The following is an 8493-nucleotide window of genomic DNA, read 5'->3' as shown; positions in this document are numbered from 1 at the left end:
TTCAAAAATTATTTTTTCAATCTTTCTTTTCTAAATTCTTTTTATTCAAAATGTTTGAAAATTTTTTAACAATTTTTTGTTCTATTGTAAACATTTTTTGAGAAATTAAAGTTATTTGAAAATATTTTCTTAAAAGTGTTGCTTTAAATTATTTTTTGAAAATTGCCTTCTTAAATGTTTTTGATTTTTTCAATTCGTTTTTGGAATTTTTTTTTAGTTTAGGACCCGCAACCCTGACTTTATGACAGGAACCCGCATTTTGGGTTACGAACCCGACGTTTGGGACCCAAAAAACCGTGTTTGGAACCCTGATTTTGGGAACAGGACCCGGAGATTGGGAAACGAAACCTTGAGTTTTGGACTCGGAGTTTGGGAACCGGAACCCAGAGTTTGGGAATCGATGTTTTGAAACTGGAAACAATAGTATTGGAAGCGTGATGCGGAATTTGAAAATCAGAAGCCGGAATTTAGAAGCCCTATCCGGAGTTAGTGACCCGGAACCCGACGTTTTGGAACCCTACGCGGAGTTTGGGTTCCGGAACCGGCAGTTTGGGAAGCGGAACCCGGAGTTTGGGAAAATGAACCCGGAGCTTGGGACCAGGAACCCTGATTTTTGAAACCCTACCTGGAGTTTGGGACCTGGAACCAGGACTTTGGGACCCGAAACCCGGAGTTTGGGATTCGGGACCCGGAGTTTGGGAACTGAAACCCGGAACTTTGGACCCGGAACCCGGAGTTTGGGAACCGGAACCATGAATTTGGATACCTGAACAGCAGTTTGGGAACCGGAGCCCGGAGCATTGGGTCCAGAACCCGGAGTTTTGGAGCCGGAACCAGGAGTTTGGGAGCCGTAACCCGGAGTTTGGGAGCCGTAAACCGGAGTTTGGGAGCCGGAACCCGGAGTTTGGGAACAGTTACCCGGAGTTTTGGATCCAGAACCCGTAGTTTCGGAACCGGAACTCGGAATTGGGAACCTGATACAGGAGTTTCGGACCGAGAGCCTGGAGCATTGGGTCCGGAATCCGGAGTTTGGGAACCGGTACCCGAAGTTTGGAAACCGGAACCCGGAGTTTGGGAACCGGAACCCGGAGTTTGGCACCCAGAACCCGGAGCATTGTGCCCGAAAACCGGAGATTTGGAACCGGAACTCGGAGTTTGGAACTCTAACCTGAGTATGGGACCCGGAACCCGCAGCTTGGGACCGCGGAACCCGGAGTTTGGGAACCGGAACTCTGAGTTTAGGAACCGGAACACGAAGTTTTAATAACTGAAACCCACATTTTGGAATCTGGAACCCGGAGTTTGGGACCGGAACCCGAAGTTTTGGAGAGCCTACCCGAAGTTTGGGAACCAGAGTTTGGGGCCCGCTGTTTTGGTCCGGATTTTGGGACCCGGAACCCGGAGTTTTTTAAAACATGCCCGGAGTTTGGGAACAGGAACCCGGATTTTGGAACCCTACCTGAGTATGGAACCCAGAACCCGGAGTTTGGAAACCGAAAGCCGGAGTTTGGGACCGGAACTCGGAGTTTGGGTCTGGAACAAGGAGCTTGGAATCCTGCCCGGAGTTTAGGAACCGGGACCCGGAGTTTTAGAACCCTACCCCGAGTTTAGTAACCGGACCCCGGTGTTTTGGGACCCAAAACCCGGTTTTTTGGACCCAAAACCCGGAGTTTTGGGAACCGTAACCCGGAGTTTGGAACCTGGAGTTTGGGAACAAAACCCGGAGTTTGGGAACCGGAACCCGGAGTTTGGGAACCGGAAACCGGAGTGTTGGAATCTTTCCCGGAGTTTGGGGACCGGAGGCCGGAGTTTGGTTCCCTACCCGGAGTTTAAGATTACATACGTAACCCAAATCTGTGTGGATTACATACGTAATAAAATTATGGATGGATTACATATATGATCCAAATACGTGGATTACATATGTGACCCAATTATGGATGGATTACGTATGTAACTCAAATCTGTATGGAATACATGTGTAATCCATTTATGCATGGATTACATATGTTATCCAAATATAGATGGATTACATATGTGATCCAATTATGGATGGATTACATATGTAATCCAAATCTGTGTGAAAAACATGCATGGATTACGTATGACATCCATATGTGTTTGGATTACAATTGTAATCCAAATATAAATGGATTACATTTGTGATCCAAATACGTGGATTACATATGTGATTCAATTATGGATGGATTACATATGTAATCCAAATCTAGGTGGATTACATATGTAATCCAATTATAGATGGATTACATGTGCAATACAAGTACAGATGGATTACATACGTAATCCTAATCTGTATGAATTAAATATGTAATCCAATTATCGTTGGATTACATGTGTAATCCAATTTAGATGGATTACATATGTAATCCAATTATGGATGGATTACATACGTAATCCAATTATGGATGGATTACGTACGTAATCCAATTCTGTGTGGATTACATACGTTATCCAATTATGGATGGATAACATATGTGATCCAAATACGTAGATTACATATGTGATATAATTATGGATGGAATACATACGAGTTTGGAAACCGGAACCAGGAATTTGGGAACCGGAAACCGGGGTTTGGAATCTGGAACCCGGAGTTTGTTGCCCGTTGTTTGGGTCCAGAGTTTGGAACCCGGAACCCGGGGTTTGGGACCGGAACCCTGTGTTTGGGACCCGGGACCCAGAGTTTGTTGTATGGAGATTGGGACCCGTAGTTTTGGAGCCGAAGCCCGGAGTTTGGTACCCGGAATCCGGAATTTGGGACAGGAACTCGGAGTTTGGGACCCTTAGTTTTGGAGCCGGAACCCGGAGTTTGGAACCCGGACTTTGGGAACCGGAACGCGGATTTTCGGAAATGGATCCTGGAGTTTGGGATCCGGAACCAGCAGTTTGGGACACGGAGTTTGGGAACCGAAAGCCGGAGTTTGGTACCCGGAGTTTGGTAACCAGAATCCGGAGTTTGGGAAGCGGAACCCGGAGTTTTGGAGCCGGAGTTTGCAATCCGGAATCCGGAGTTTTGGAACCCCTATACGGAGGTAGGGACCTGGAACCCGGAGTTTTGGAACCCCTACCCGTAGTTTGGGTCCCGGAACCCAGAGTTTGGGAACCGGAACCCGGAGTTTTGGAACCGGAATCCGGAGTTTGGGACCAGCGAACCGGAGTTTGGGACACTTAACCCGGAGTTTTGGGCCCGGAACCCGGAGTTTGATATATGGAGATTGGGACCCGTAGTTTTGCATCCTGAGCCCGGAGTTTGTAACCCGGAGTTTGGGACCTGGATCCGGGAGTATGGGATCCGGAACCCGCTGTTTGGGACTTGGAGTTTGGAAACCGGAACCCGGAATTTTGGAACCGGAACCCGTACTTTGGAACCCGGATTTTTGGAACCGGAGCCCGGAGTTTGGGAAGCGGAAACCGGAGTTTTACCCGGAAACCATAGTTTGTGACGTTGGAACCCGGATTTTGGGAACCGTAACCCGGAGTTTGGGAACGGGAACCGGAAGTTGGGTGTCCACCTGTAACCTGAGTTCTGAACCCGGAACTCGCTGTCCTGGACCCGGAAGACAGTGTTGTCCCAGAAACCTAACCGGAATCGGTTGTTATTTATCCAGGTCCCCGAGTCTTGGACCCGGAACGCAAAGTAGTTCTCCCGGAACCCGGAATCCTGAAAGCGAAGGCCTATACATAGATCCCGGAGACCTGGACAAGGAACCTGGCCGAAGTCGACGACGAAAAGGAAGTACATGACGACGGCGAAGACGAGACGATTTCGACGACGAGACGAAGTAGACGACGATGACGAGATGAAGTGGAAGACGACGAGACCTAGATGACTTTTTCAACTACTTAGAGACGAAGTCGATAATGCCACCTAGACGAAATTAGACGGGACGAAGTCGACGACGACGAGGCAGACGACAATGACAATGAGAAATCGACGGCAAGTAGGGGACGATGTCGACTACGACGACGAGACGAAGTCGACATAGGCGAGACGATGTCGACGTCGGCGAAGAGGCAAAGTGGACGGCAACGACTAGACGAAATCGACAACGACGAAGAAATGAAGTTAACCCTAAACACTAGCAAGTCACTCCCAATCACACTCGGTTCCCTCTTAAGTCACTCACAAGTCATTCTCGATTTGCACACGATCCTTTTGACTGCAGCCCACAAATTTTGAATCGGATTCATATCTGTTGAATTTGGAGGCCAGTCGACTGGTTCGACATCACGCCTCCTCGTAAACCATCTTTGAATCCGGTTGGCGGTGTGTATCGGATGATTATCCTGCTGGAAGAAAAGTGTACCTTCTGGATATCGTTTTCGGGCGGAAGGGATCATTACATTTGCCAAGCATTCCTCCTTCGTGTCATTTTGTTTATATTGATATTACTTCATTGTCATTAAATAGAAAGTATACAGACATAGTAAAACATTTATATTCAAATGTTTATTTAAAAAATTATCAACATTATACAAACATTCCTTTGTTAAAATAGACTTAATAAATATATCCTGTTTCTACATTCCTTAATAAACTTATAACACCACTCATATATTGTTATCGTCACTATACTGAAGGTTATTGATTACACATTGCATCTCCATCATCTATTCCTTCAACAACTTCTCTTTAAGAAATACTAGGCCTAATGACGTCAACATTTTATACTGTGAGCCTCCTATTAACACTTGTAACATGTTGGATACTGAAAATCATTGACAATGAAATTAGCTTTTATACAGTTTACAGTATTTCTCTTATTGTTAAGAATTATTTTTCCTTTATTCCTTTATACATGATATTACACACACACACATACACACACAAACGTATCTGTAGTGCAATTAAGGTGTTTAATATATTTGATGAAATAAACTTGTATTATTTAACTAAACCATTCACTCTTTCAACCTTCTCTCCTCCTCACATTGCAACTCTTTACGTGTCCAGCTGTAACATGTCACGAGGACAGTGCTGCAAATATGATCACACGAGTCTGCGACATGAACGAAACATCACTGTCAGGCACTCCAGCGACATACTAGCATCTACCCAAGGAATCAGCCTGCAAACATAAGCGATGTTATAGCTCCAATATCTCTAGTTTCAAATCAACAATGCAACAAAGGCATCATGAAATACATAAACAAGACAAAGCAAATGAAGAATGTCAAAGGAAAAATATTCATAACTGGAAAAACAAACATTCAAAAGATATCCCACATTAGAATATATCACTATAATCACGGAATTAAATAATTAAATTCAATTCCTAATAATAATTTCAGTTTGCAACATAGCCACAATTTTGAACTTCGACATCGTACCTCACTGAAGTCTTTTGCCCAAAATGAAATCTGCATTCTGTCTGTTGCAAGGATAATAAATGCCAGGAAATGTGAAATGGGAGAAACAGACACTGCAGATGATGCAAATTATACAAAGTACAATGCGCTTATTACAAAAATAAATGTCCAAATAATTATGAAACTATTTATATACAGAGTAGAAATTATATTTTTTTTAAAAACTACAACAAAAGAGCTTCCAGATGAGAATAAAACAACATTAATCCCCAAAATTTTGAAGATATCTAACATTTCTAAAGACGTTGCCTACCTAATGGCAAACAACAATCAGTGTCAAGAGGAATTCTCTCACTGCAAGGGATAAAAAATGCACACCTGAAAAGCAAAAGACTACAAAAAAGTGAAAGGGATTTCCTCGGTTTTATCAGTGAATATTAGTAAACATGCGCGGATGCTATAGCGAAAAGGGCGGATCTCTGAACCACGTCATTCTAATCGTGTGGGAAAAATTCTGTTTCGGAAGGCCAAAATAACCATTATTTTTCAATTATACGGCCCCTACCAACCATATGCTCGGAGACAGAGGGTTATAATTTATACTACAGAAAGACTTCAAGCAGATCTATTCAACCTATTTATTTGCTTTGTTCTCACTACACACATGGCGGAGATATTGCGCCGAGAACACAGGTGGAATAGAAGTTTAAAAAGTATTAGTAATATTTCATTAATCACATTCTGTTCGAGATTACAATTTTGATGATATCGTGTCCGAAGTAACTCAAGGATCAATAATTGAATAGATCCCGTTTCTCGATATGGCCATTATTTCTAAAAATAATGGCCATACCGAGGAACGGGATGTGGTCCTAACCACTATTCCACCGACATTCTAGCCACCATAACACCGCAGTACGTTTACTTAGTACTAAGCCCATGAGTGCGTTGAATACAGTTCCTCGAACTCTATCTTCAGTATAAAGGACAACTCTCTAGCCCCGCGCGTTTGGACAGGAGAGACCGGCATATTTTCAAAAATTGGTCATTTTGACCTTCCAAAACATACTTTTTTCTACACAAGAAGAATGAAGCAGCTCAGAGGCCCGCCCTTTTAACTGTAGCATCCCCGTATCTTCCCTAGTAATCACCGCAAAAATCCAGCAACTCCGTCGCACTTTTTTCTAGCCCCAATTTTTGGGTACCTAAAATATTTGAGTCTCTAATTCCGGAAATAATGGCCATACCGAGGAACGGGATGCGGTCCTGTATTCCCCCATTACTTACCTCTTAAACGATAGCATCAAAATGGCAATCGCGAACACTTTCTGATTTTCCACATTCTAGCCGCCATAACACCGTAGTACGTATACTTAGAACAAAGCCCATGAGTGCGTTGAATACAGCTCCTCGAAATCTATCCTCATTATAAAGGACAGCTCTCTATCCCCGCGCGTTTGGACGGGAGAAGCCGGCAAAATTTCAAAAAATGGTCATTTTGACCTTCCAAAACATACTTTTTTCTACACAAGGAGAACGAAGCGGCTCAGAGGCCCGCCCTTTTAACTGTAGCATCCCGGCATCTTAATTAGTAATCACCGCAAAAATCCAGCAAATCCGTCGCACTTTTTTCTAGCCCGAATTATTGGGTACCTAAAATATTTGAGTCTCTAATTCCGGAAATAATGGCCATTAGACATTTTGCCGCTTTATGAACACCTTGTAGTAATGGGTGACTGTAACAACAATCTTCTAGTAACGTCCCCTTCCAGTGTACGGCTCTCAAACATGTTTGCGGCCTGCAATATGACAATTCTACCGCTCCAAGCCACTCATCACACAGAGACTGCAGAAACACTACTAGACATCATAGCAACTACAAATCCCCACAAAATAATAACGCACGGACAACTACCGGCGCCTGGGATTTCTGCACATGATATTATATTTGTAGAGTATTCATTGCAGTGTCCTAAGGCAACACCAAAACGCATTCAGTATAGGGATCTGCGACATATTAACGACGCCTCTTTAATTTCTGACGCGTTATTACTGCCATGGCGTGATGTTTGGACTCTCCGTACAGTAGACGAAAAAGTACAAGCTTTTAACAACCTTGTTATTACATTATATGACAAACATGCCCCAATAAAAACTAGACGCATTACGAGACCTCCAGCTCCCTGGATGACTACAGAAATCCGATCATTGATGAGAGACAGAGACGAAGCTTTTCGGAAATTCAAGAGACTAAAAAGTGACATAGATTTCTTGCGGTACAAGCGACTAAGAAATATGACCACACAGACGATTAGAAATGCTAAGCTTAGACATGCTTACAGCCTCATTGAACCTGATATTAGAGCATCCGATATGTGGAGAAATGTTAGGTCAATGGGACTGGGACAATCTAAATCACAAATTGACAATACTATTTGTCTAGATGATTTAAACAATTACTTCACATCCACCACTACCCACGCACCTGACGCCGCAACGAAACAACAGACTATTAATGAATTAATCTCTACACCCGCCCCAGCACGAGACAAGTTCTTCTTTTCCTACATAACACCTTCTGGCGTAAAATCAGCACTAAAGCGCATCAAGTCAAAATCACAAGGAGTAGACAATATAAATATAGAACTTCTGAACAAAATTATGGACATAATTCCAAATACTGTAGAGAGCTACAGTATTTGATAATTCTTCCGACACTAACCCATATATTCAATGCATCCATAATGACTTCACATTACCCAGACATATGGAAAAAGGCTATTGTTCGTCCCCTTCCTAAAATTAAGTTACCTGTAACACCTAATGACTATAGACCAATTAGTATTCTTCCTGTTCTCTCAAAAGCTTTGGAAAGAATTGTGCACAAACAACTGACAGATTACCTCAATACTCACAATATTCTTGACCCTTACCAATCAGGCTTCAGAACGGGACACAGCACATCGACTGCACTGCTTAAAGTGACTGAGGATATACGTGAAGCTCTAGACAAAGGACAGATCACAATACTAACACTTTTAGACTACTGCAAAGCCTTCGACACTGTAGATGTTGACTTACTAATTGCAAAATTAAGAGTACTGCATTTTTCTGATAATGCGTTAGCGTGGATGGACTCCTATCTTCGTGAACGCCAACAGT

At 43.1% G+C, this 8493-nt stretch overlaps 1 long non-coding RNA gene across 1 annotated transcript in view; it reads right to left on the bottom strand.

Annotated features, from left to right (window-relative positions):
* Positions 1–4884: 4884 nt before the first annotated feature.
* The window catches only part of LOC138704296 (uncharacterized), a 39491-nt gene continuing 35882 nt past the window's right edge, over positions 4885–8493 (bottom strand). The window contains exon 3 of the long non-coding RNA XR_011333302.1: positions 4885–5090. This is a non-coding gene — a long non-coding RNA (uncharacterized lncRNA). The remainder of the gene's footprint in view (positions 5091–8493) is intronic.

The sequence above is a fragment of the Periplaneta americana genome, chromosome 8 (genome assembly GCF_040183065.1).
Source record: "Periplaneta americana isolate PAMFEO1 chromosome 8, P.americana_PAMFEO1_priV1, whole genome shotgun sequence".
Taxonomy (NCBI): Eukaryota; Metazoa; Arthropoda; class Insecta; order Blattodea; family Blattidae; genus Periplaneta; species Periplaneta americana.
Note: the sequence above shows the minus strand (reverse complement) of the source record. Positions and strands in the feature narration are given on the sequence as shown.